The sequence below is a fragment of the Perca flavescens genome, chromosome 16, assembly GCF_004354835.1.
Source record: "Perca flavescens isolate YP-PL-M2 chromosome 16, PFLA_1.0, whole genome shotgun sequence".
Classification (NCBI taxonomy): Eukaryota; Metazoa; Chordata; class Actinopteri; order Perciformes; family Percidae; genus Perca; species Perca flavescens.
The window spans coordinates 7128780-7140771 of NC_041346.1; positions in this window are offsets into that span (position 1 = coordinate 7128780).

The following is an 11992-nucleotide window of genomic DNA, read 5'->3' on the forward strand; positions in this document are numbered from 1 at the left end:
ATGACCAGAAGCTCCCTTGAGATAATATTAGACATTCATGTAGTATAACAGCATTTTTCCCTCGGATTATTTAGCATTATGTGGTAGTCACGGTAAGCAGACAAAATGGAACACGTACAAAATATGTGAGGAAACAAATCTGACAATTTCTGTTAGCTCTATGGTTAGCTCTGTTAGCACTGTTGCCGTTAGCGCTCCCTGTTTCTTCCACCACCTCCCTCCCTTCCCACATTGTAGATTCTCACTGAAGGCATCAAAACTATGAATGAACACATATTGAATTATGTACTTAACAAAAAAGTGTGAAATAACTGAAAAAATGTCTTATATTTTAGATTCCTCAAGTAGCCACCCTTTGCTCTGATTACTGCTTTGCACACTCTTGGCATTCTTTTGATGAGCTTCAAGAGGTGGTCACATGAAATGGTTTTCCAACAGTCTTGAAGGAGTTCCCAGAGATGCTTAGCACTTGTTGGCCCTTTTGCCTTCACTCTGCGGTCAAGCTCACCCCAAACCATCTTGATTCGGTTCAGGTCCGGTGAATGTGGAGGCCAGGTCATCTGGCGCAGCACTCCATCACTCTCCTTCTTGGTCAAATAGCTCTTACACAGCCTGGAGGTGTGACTTGACCATAAAGTCCTGATTCGCGCAGTCTCCTCTTAATAGTTGTTCTAGAGATGTGTCTGCTGCTAGAACTCTGTGTGGCATTCATCTGGTCTCTAATCTGAGCTGCTGTTAACTTGTGATTTCTGAGGCTGGTGACTCTGATGAACTTATCCTCAACAGCAGAGGTGACTCTTGGTCTTCCTTTCCTGGGGCGGTCCTCATGTGAGCCAGTTTTGTTGTAGCGCTTGATGGTTTTTGCGACTGCACTTGGGGACACATTAAAAGTTTTCGCAATTTTCCGGACTGACTGACCTTCATTTGTTAAAGTAATGATGGCCACTCGTTTCTCTTTACTTATCTGATTGGTTCTTGCCATAATATGAATTCTAACAGTTGTCCAATAGGGCTGTCGGCTGTGTATCAACCTGATTCTGCACAATACAACTGATTGTCCCCACCCCATTAATAAGGGAAAAAATTCCACTAATTAACCCTGACAAGGCACACCTGTGAAGTGAAAACCATTTCAGATGACTACCTCATGAAGCTCATTGAGAGAACACCAAGGGTTTGCAGCGCTATCAAAAAAGCAAAGGGTAGCTACTTTGAGAAATCTAAAATATAAGACATGTTTTCAGTTATTTCACACTTTTTTGTTAAGTACATAATTCCATGTGTTCATTCATAGTTTTGATGCCTTCAGTGAGAATCTACAATGTAAATAGTCATGAAAATAAAGGAAACGCATTGAATGAGAAGGTGTGTCCAAACTTTTGGCCTGTAGTGTACATTTTGGCCCACCTAATTTTTGTCACTTTTCATGTTTTTTTGTTTTGTTTTTTTGTCGACCAAACTGTAAGTGAGAAGACTATATGAGACATGCAATAATACAGTCACAGATATTTGACTTTTCCTATGACATAAAAGCAATAAACACTGTCTGGCCCTTGATATGATGATACCCCTGCTCTAGAGCAGTGGTTCCCAACCTTTTTTCCTTGGCGCCCCCCCTACTCATGTCTAAGAAAAGCTGAGCCCCCCCTAATGTAGACTTTTGTATACATTAGATATTCTAGTGTATTATCATAATTTGTTTAACATTTTTTTTACCTCAACCTCAAACCAGATAAAGACTCGCCCCCCCTGTGATCTTTGCCGCCCCCCCTGGGGGTGCCCGGACCCCAGGTTGGGAACCACTGCTCTAGAGCATCAGGTCAATTTTCAAAATATAAATTTGCAGTCTCCTTATCATCTATTACATCACTACACTATTTTCACAACTAAAAAACAGCCACAAATCTCATGGATTAAAAGGAATAAACTCTGTGTAGACTACTTACTTTCATGGTAGAAGCACAAAAATCCAGGAAAAATGACAAAAACAAAACAACGAAATCAGTCAGGCATGCAAAACCTTCCACTCCCAGTAAAACTCTGGTGCAGCCACAACGCAGCGCATCCCGCCTGGTGGAATTCTGGGATTAGTTTTGTTCAGTATTTCAAATCGAGCACCTTTTAAAAATAACTCACCCAGCTGCCCATAAAGAAAGAAATCCTGTCCAGTTGGGGCTTTTGAAACATAGGGCATATATCTTTTTAGGTAGTTTTCAATTGAAATAGAAGTACTATGTTTACAGTGTTGATGGAGTCACAGGAAATTCCATTGTCAGATCCATCAATAGAAGCCTTCTACCCAAAATGTAGAATGTAAATGTGTGCTACCTCTCTTCCCAACTGGCTATATTTTTGCTTTCCCATTTTAGCTCGCATGTCAGTAGATTGAATTTCTCGATGGAGGATGATCGGCCACGTCGTGTTTACATTTTCCACGAGTTCTTGACTTACACAAACACTCTCATGTCCTCGCATTCGCGCTACACTCCCTCGCTCTTTACGAACACACACATGAATACAAAACGGCCGAGATCCTCAGACAACACACCCAGACAGGCCCTAGCCCAGATGACTATCATTACACTGCATCTTCTAAGTATTCCAACTCAATCAGAGGTGATAGAAAAGGCCTTATCAGAGCTGACGAGCTGCCCTCTCGAGTCCCCTTCTTCCTTCTTCTGCTGATTGCAGCTATCAGCGGCTGTGTGGGCGAGATGCCGCCTGATAACTCTCCTCTTGCAAATGAGCCCATCTTCCATGTATATGCTGGGAGAGGCGATGTCCCCGGGAGGTGTCATAGCACAACACTGTGTAGTGTCAGCACACGCAGAGGCTGGATGTAAAATGCTGGAGCTGCTCCCCCCGCGACCCGACACCGGATAAGCGGATAAATCTGTGGCAGTTTCACAGAATTGCAAAACATTCCGTGATGGACCCACGGAAGAATTCCGTTAAACAAACACGGCCCCTTAAGTTAAGGAAAAGGTCGTGGGTGGGCTTACGGTTCCGTGACACACGGGAAGAACGGGACGGTTGGGTTCAGGAGATTAAGAAAGCGACTTTAGGAAACATGACACGCGGGACACGATCCCCGGTCTCCTGGGTGAAAGTCCTGTGTTGTTTGACCCATCCACCACCCAAACCAACCTCCTTACGTGGAATTTTGGCCTTACATACTACTCGCTACCATAGTCGCTCTTAATGCTACATCATCTTCTCATTAACTTTACTTTGGCATTGTTTTCTGTGGTGGCCACACGGAATTGTCACACATTCCGTGCCACCACCACGTAATGCGCTGTTAACAATTCGTGATAATTTCACGGAATTCTGTGCGGCCAGGCTGGCATAACAGCACAGGCTTGGAAAACACTGTCTGAATCTAGAGGTAACGGTAATAACTCCAGGTGTTCAATGTTTAAACTTGGTGGAATTTTTATTTATTTTTTGACATTGCAGTGACTGTGGAGCATGTACCTACAGGACACCTTAAAATAAACGTTATTAAGCTATCACGTGAGAATCCTCATTTACATGAATTTAATTGTAAAGGAAAAAAATGCCTCGTACGAATGCGGCTACTGTGTTTATATCTTCTCTGTTGCCCCTTAAAAACACATCACTCACCTCTTCTTCATGAGATGAGTGAAATGTTTCTTTAGCATACTGGCTATTGATCCAACTCGCCTCTTCTGTCTCTAATTAACCACATTCATCTTGGTGTGACTCTAAATCAATAATAAATAATCATTGTTGTTGTCTCCCGTTGTATTTTTTTGCCCTCCTATGGACATAATGTGTAAAATTAGACATTCTAATATATTGTTATAGTGTGTACAGGAAATTAAATTAACACCCAACCCACCCGCGGGTGAATTTTGCATTTGGCGGGTAACACTGTCAATCTACCTGCCACATTGGCAGGTAGCTAATGAGAATTGAGTGATTCAGACGCGGAACTATCGGTAAGCAGGGTACGCGGTTGCTTACGGGCCCAGACCAATCAGGGCTTCACTGGAAGACATTGATTGACAGCCGGGGCCTCTTATTGCATTTTCATTACTCGCGACAACCCAGCAGTCCCACGTGCAGCCACTGACCAAGCAGTAGTGAGAACGGGTCAAATTAATTTCCTTGTTTCTGTTAGGAAGACGAGACGTGTGTGACTCGAACATCTCACATTTACCAACAAAACGTACAGCGAAAGACCGTCAGACCGTCCTGCCAACATGTATACATTTTAACATCAATGTACGCTGTAACGTTTTTTCACTCTAAAATCGCTGGAAGCTGCTGCCGTTTCAATCCTGTCCTGGGCTGTTGCTCCATTTCCCCCGCGACTGACGTGCACGCGCGCACACATACACACACACACACACACACACACACATTAATAGTAATAATTATTATTCTCCCCAAAACAAGTTTCCTTTTTATTTTTAAAGAACTATACAAAAGACATCAACATTTTTTACAAAAGCTCCCACAAAATCAGGCATTTTGGGCCACAACAATCTCAAAAATTGACTGTGAAATCCTGTATGGACTGCCCTTGTGGGTTTTTTCATGTGTTATGGTGTGCATTCACCAGTGTTTTTTTGTTGTTGTGGTGCGCGTAGGCTACTCCTGATTTTGTCAGTCATCTCATCTCTTATATGCAGTGGCGTAAAGAGCCAACACCGGACCCCTAGGCTACCATGAATAGGACAGGATAGGGAAGTGTTTTTTAAACTGCAATTAGCTGACATTCAGAGCAGAATATGTCAGATTTGCCGACTCTTGAGACTCAGAAATTCCCCCAGAAGCAGAGAGTTTTCATATTCAGGCTGTGAAACAAGTTGTTGCAACACTATGTAACCTTTAGAGCGAGCTGTAGTTCCAATGAGACAACCTGTAGGGGGACCGAAGCGGGAAAAATTACATAGTGTTGCTTTAAAAAAAACAATGTATCACTGCTTGATTGTTTTGCTTGATTTGTTAAATTCTTTGATGGCTAAAGAATTCTTTTGATGACTTTTGTAGGGCTTCATGTCAACAAGAATGCAACAAAGCGTACAAAAATGTTGAAAAAAGCAACAAATTTACAAAAAGGTGACAAATGTCTGACAAAGCCACAAAAAAAGTCAGATCAAAAACATCAAAAATGAGGAAAAAAGCGATCAAAATGTTTAAAATAAAGTGACATGCAGTAGCAAAAGCACGTCAATAAACTACATGTCTGTTAATTCCACTCTCAATGACCAAATATTGTTAATAAAAACCTTTAGTGGTACATTATGTACAGAAATTGTCATATTTGAGAGAACAGCCAAAACTTTAAAAAAAAAATAAGCCTTTCACTGCAGCTGAATGCAGACTAGTGAGATGGAGCAATAGCGATTTTTTGACTTTCAAAAAAGCAGGTTCACACTCCGGGCAACATCACTCACACACTGTGGTGCCAGGCCAGCGCCCCTCCCCAATGGTGTAGCATATTAAGCACACACACACACAGAGATACGCAGAGGGGCGGTGGTTAGGCGGTGGCGGCGGGTCTTGGCCCGGGGCGCCATTCGTCCGACGGACCTCTGCTGGATCCAGTCATAGATGGCAGCCACTGAGTCTGTTCTCTCCACTTTCATCACTGTGTGCTTTGACTCTGCCACCACACACGACACAAGACTGTCCCTGCAGAGACCTCTCATGCTTTTTCAACAACTTATTTGAACTCCTCCCACTGGCACACAATGAAGAAGAATTACACTCCATAATAGCTTCCTCCCATCTGCCATCATACACATACGCCATTTTTTTTTTGTGCATTATATTTGTCTGCTGCCAATCCCACTTAATTTCTCTCTGTCCGTCTAAAAGAGTCATTGATTTATTTTCACTATTGTCACTTGACTAATCAATTAATTGACTGACTGCTTCAGCATGACTAATATATTAATGCACTTATGTATATACACATCCCTGTACATGATTGAACATAGCTGCATATGTGGCCACATCTATATAGAATTCATTTTACAATCCATACACACTTCTCACTATTCTACACCAGCACTTGAAATGTATATACTGTAGCAGTTGCTCGGAGCGCTTTTCCATGGGCAGCTCCCTCACTCTGACATCTCTCCATTAGTGCATGTACTGTATAGGTTCTGAGCATGTGTGTGTAATTCAGACCTGTGTGTAATAACAACAGAGTGAAAACATTGGAATTTCCCCTTGCGGGATTAATAAAGTATTTTTTTATTATTATTATTATTATTGTAATTAAATAAAAAAAACATGCATTGGTGTCTAAGTGACTAATGTATACAAAAATCTTTAAAATTGTTCCTGTATTGAGCGAGAACACTGTGACCGGCAGCCGCTAAACGGGCTGCTATAGGGCCAATGCGCATCATCAATTTCGATCACTGACAGCCTCAGATTATTATTCCATGTGTCTGACAAAATTATAGAAAGGATCCCTACAGAGGTCAGAATTTTTGTTAAAGAGTAAGATCCTTTTTGTTTAACGTGAAACCGCCAAACTCGCCAGACTCCATTTAAATCAAATTTTTATGGTTTTATTTAGTTTCTGTCGAGTTTGCGTTGCGATAAAATTACTATTTATTAAAACAGAGACTCTTTTCTAAGTACTAAGATACTCTAAGTATCTCTGTAGGGATCCTTTCCATAATGTTGTCAGACACATAGAATTATAATCTGAGGGCGCCTGGGTAGCTCATATATATATATATATATATAACCTATAATATATAATCATATTTTTATTTCTCAGTACTATCAGTACATAATGTGCTCCAAACCCAAATTTTTTGAACTTGCTTTTCCCCTTTGTTAACTCCTACTGAGCTGTTTCTTCACATCCTCAGACTAGACATCTCCAGTATATTCTCTCGTACTGTCTTATTGGTTTTCTTTCATTCATTAACAAGTGTTGCTAAGGCTGTGCTTTTTAAGCATCTACTGGCTAAATGATCTTAAATGGATGCACTTTACATGTACTGTCCTACATTTTCCCACTTGGCCCATGTTTGTCAGACATGCTCCATTGTGACCTTTCAAACCACATGACCCAAATCTCACTAAATGTCTGCATTCACCATTAGCCGTAACCATGGCGACTAAAAGCATATGACTTTTTTTACATGCCCACTCCTCACAGGACAAAGAGAATATTTTAAGATTTAACAAAGCTGTCTGGATGGTAATCGCATTATTAAATGGCATGATTTTTTATAGTTTACATACAGTATGGACACATGGAGCCCCGACCTGCTACTTTATGACTAGTCTGGATCACCGCCAGATGTCCCTCTTCTTGCAAAACTCTGTTCGTTTTGGGAAACGACAACAAACTTCGAGCTTGGTCTGGCAATGCAAGACTACTGTAAGACAAACACAGTACATGTTATTTCCATCCTCATCTCATCTTTGTTTATGTTACTCAACTGTTCAGATAGGCTACCATTATACAATTTCTTTTACAAATTTATATTTTTACAAAATTAGATTTTATGGTTAATATAGCTAGATTCAGACTAGTGCTCCTATCATATTTATACCCACAAATGGGCAGCTAAACTGATTTGGACCTGTCTGAAGATTTGAATTGGTAAAATACCTTTTGTTGTGGCTCATGCAAAAGACTTGTGGCACACAGTGACAAATCCAGAGGCTCCTTTCCAAATGATCCCCCAAGCTTTACACTCTCCGGTCCGCTGACATCAGGCCAAGACCAAATGGTCTACTAAGAGATGGGCAATAAAAAACAAGGCAGAATTGAAACGCTGATGTGCTTGTGACATGTATATTTTTTGCAATATATGTATTTGTGCCCACTGCACTCTGTGTTACTCTGTAATGTGTTTGTGTTGCCCTGGACAAAACTATGGAAAAAATGTTCACATTTGGAACTCCGAAAATCCAAATTATTAATTTAACTGGAATGCATCATAACTTATCCGGATCTTTCCACACCTTGCCATTCCCCACCTGTCCAACCAAGTACCATCAGGCTTTCCTGCCATTTACCACTCGGTTGCCCTACTGCACACCTGCTCCTAATTCCTTTATTATCTCCTTAAGCATAAATACCAACCACTGTCTAGAGCCAAATTGTCAATGTTGTCTCAACGATAGTAGTCTATATCCAAGACGTTCCACTACCAGGATTGCTCCGTTGCTGCTGGAAATTCCGCCAGATGTCACTCTTTTCAGCCAGATGTCCAGTATCTTCCGTTTTCTTTATGTTGGAATTTTAAACTCCGGTTGATTAATGAGGACTATGGTTAACTGCTCCTCAGATCTCTGCAGGGTAAATCGAGAGAACTACCTGGACTATCTGTCCAATCTGAGTTTTCTGTTGCACGACTAAAACAACTTTTGAGTTCCTTCCCGAGGCTATTTTGCAGCGGCACTGTGGCTCAGCCCGGTGCTTAGCGCTGCACCCATGACAATTATGATTGGCTTAAAGAAATGCCGATAAAACAGAGCATGTTTTCCTCCCATCCCGGAAGCAAAATTACAAATCCCACTATGGCCACGCCAAGACCCGCCCTACGAATCAGTTCGATTGGTTGGGGTTAGGCATTTCACCTTGAGTGGTTAAGGTTAGGATAGCTGATTGGTTAGGGGATAGGACCTGAACGAATGGGGTTACGTTACCTTGCGTTTTCATGGACACCTGGCCAATAAATGCTATTGAAGGGCAGGTCTTGACATGGCCATAGTGGGATTCGTAATATTGCATCCTGGAATGCTGTGTGGACTAGCCAGACCTTCCGTTGCTTCCGCACTATGTGGCCCATAAAGCAGCCGCACTACAGACCTCTGTTGACCGAGCTATAACTTCCGATTTAGCGCTCCGCTAACTTGAATGGGGTTAAAATGATTTAATTGTGCAGCACTTTTAGACTTTTCAAATGTTATCGGGCTGAACTGATCAAATTCTGATAGTCCGAGTCATTTCGTGGGGGTTGTGATCATCCACAGATTTACAGTCTCTTTTGACATGGAAAAGTATTTTGTTGGGCTCCATGGCATCACGTGACAGACACGGTAGTTGTACAAACCCCAATTCCAATGAAGGGACATTTTATCAAACTATTTTTACTACTACTATATTTACTATTTGTAACCGAATACAATGACTTGCAAATCCTTTTCAACTTATATTCAATTGAATACCCTACAAAAACAAGATATTCAATGTTCAAAGTGATAAACTTTATGTGTTTTAGCAAATATTCACTCATTTTGAATTTGATGCCTGCAACACGTTCCAAAAAAGCTGGGACATGGGCAACAAAAGACTGGAAATGTTGAGGAATGCTCACAAAACACCTTTCCACAGGTGAACAGGTTAATTGGTCACAATAGGGTATGAAAGGAGCATCCCAAAAAGGCTCAGTCGTTTATAAGCATGGATGGGGCGAGGTTCACCACTTAGTAAGCCAAACTGCATGAGCAAATAGTTTAAGAACAATGTTTCTTCAACGTACATTTGCAAGGAATTTAGGGATTTCATCATCTACAGTCCATAATATCATCAGAAGATCCAGAGAATCTGAAGAAATATAATAATATATAAGCAAGTATAAGCAGCAAGGCCGAAAACCAACATTGAATGCCCGTGACCTTCGATCCCTCAGGCGGCACTGCATTAAAAACCAACATCATTATGTAAAGGATATTACCACGTAGGCTCAGGAACTCTTTAGAAAACCATTGTCAGTTAACACAGTTCTTCACTACATCTACAAGTGCAAGTTAAAACTCTACCATGCAAAGTGAAAGCACCCAGAAATGCCGCCAGCTTCTCTGGGCCCGAGCTCATCTGAGATGGAATGACACAAAGTGGGAAAGTGTGCTGTGGTCTGACGAGACCACATTTTAAATTGTTTTTGGAAATCATGGACATCATGTCCTCCGGACCAAAGAGGAAAAGGACCATCCAGATTTTTATCAGTGCACAGTTCAAAAGCCAGCAGCTGTGATGGTATGGGGGTGTGTTAGTGCCCATGGCATGGGCAACTTGCACATCTGTGAAGACACCATTAATGCTGAAAGGTACATACAGGTTTTGGAGCAACATATGCTGCCACCCAAGCAACGTCTTTTTCAGGGAAGTCCCTACTTATTTCAGCAAGACCGTGCCAAGCCACATTCTGCACATGTTAACAGAGGGACTTCATAGTAAAAGAGCGCAAGTACTGGACTGGCCTGCCTGCATTCCAGACCTGTCTCCCATTGAAAATGTGGGCCGCATTACGAAGCGCAAAATACGAAAACGGAGACCCCGGGCTGTTGAGCAACTGAAGTCGTACATCAAGCGAGATTTTGAAAGAATTCCACCTATAAAGCTTCAACAATTAGTGTCCTCAGTTCCCAAACTTTTATTGAGTGTTGTTAAAAGGAAAGGTGATGTAACACAGTGGTAGACATGCCCCTGTCCCAGCTTTTTTGGAACATGTTGCAGGCATCAAATTCAAAATGAGGGAATATTTGCAAAAAAACAAAGTTTATCAGTTTGAACGATTTGAACGATATCTTGTCTTTGTAGTGTTTTCAATTGAATATAGGTTGGAAAGGATTTGCAAATCATTGTATTGTGATTTATTTGCATTTTACACAACATCCCAACTTCATTGAAATTGAGATGGAAACAAATAAATTGGTGTGTGTGTGTGTGTGTGTGTGTGTGTGTGTGTGTGTGTGTGTGTGTGTGTGTGTGTGTGTGTGTGTGTGTGTGTGTATAAGAAGTAAGTAAGAAAAGTAAGTGAAAGTGCAATTAAATTTCTGAAAGTCATGAGTCAAAGTCGAGAGACAAGCAGTGAGAGGTTTAATTCAAAGCTATTTATTTCCTACAGTGAGAATGGACGTGTCTGGTTGGAAATGAGAATGAATTGTTTTTCGTCGAGGAACTGCAGGTCGGTAGAGAGCCCACATCAGTGATATGCAGACATACATGGTGGTTGTTGGAAGTGATTAGGTGATCAGGTGATGCATACACTACATGATGCCATCTAGACAAGGGGTAGTTATTTTTTCTACCTTGTCAGACAGATATTGGGCAATATTGCACATATCTTTACAAATAACTTACAATAAAAAAAGATAATTTTGTTCTTTGAATGATCTGTAATTGAGTATGCTATATATTCTCTGTGTATTTTAATGGTACAGCGAATTAAAACTGAACTCAGTACTTCTTTTGAGGATTATTTATCCTTTGCTGTCACATAGTAGGTATATATATCCTCCAGCAATAATTCAGGTCATAATATGCTTTCTGGCTGTTTCCCTTTTAACCAGGTGCCCAGGAAGTGCATCAAGCTTTGAAGCCAATTGGACACAGCAGCCAAACAGTGGAGTTGCAATTTCCGTTTCCGTCACGTGATGCCATGGGACCAAAAAATACTTTTTCCCGTAGACTTATGGTACATGGCGAAAGAGACGTCTGTAAATCAGTAGTCTTGCATTGCCAGACCTTCCTCCACAGCACTGCAGAGGAAGCTCTGGCTAGTCCACACAGCGTTCTGGCATGGGAGAAAAACAAACTCTGGTTTATTGGCATTTCTTTAAACCAATCACAATCGTCTTGTGCAACGCCAAGCATCGGGCGGAGCAATGTTGCCTCTGCAAGAGAAAACTCAGATTGGACAGATAGTCTAGCTAGCTGTCTGGATTTACCCTACAGAGATCTGAGGAGCAGTTAACCATAGTCTTCAGAAATCCACCGGAGTTTAGAATGCCAACACAAAGTTGATATAGACTAGTAAATCAGTGGATACATTGTATTTTCAAGTGTAACAACCCCCAAAAAATAACTCACTAACTAATTCACTATCATCCAGGTAATTTTATACGAGGAAGGTGATCTTTTTTGGCTTTATGCGCCATAAGAATGAACGGGGCTCCACCTCGAAAGATGTATTGAAGATTATTGCAAAAACAATCTTAAAGGAACACGCCGATTTATTGGGAATTTAGC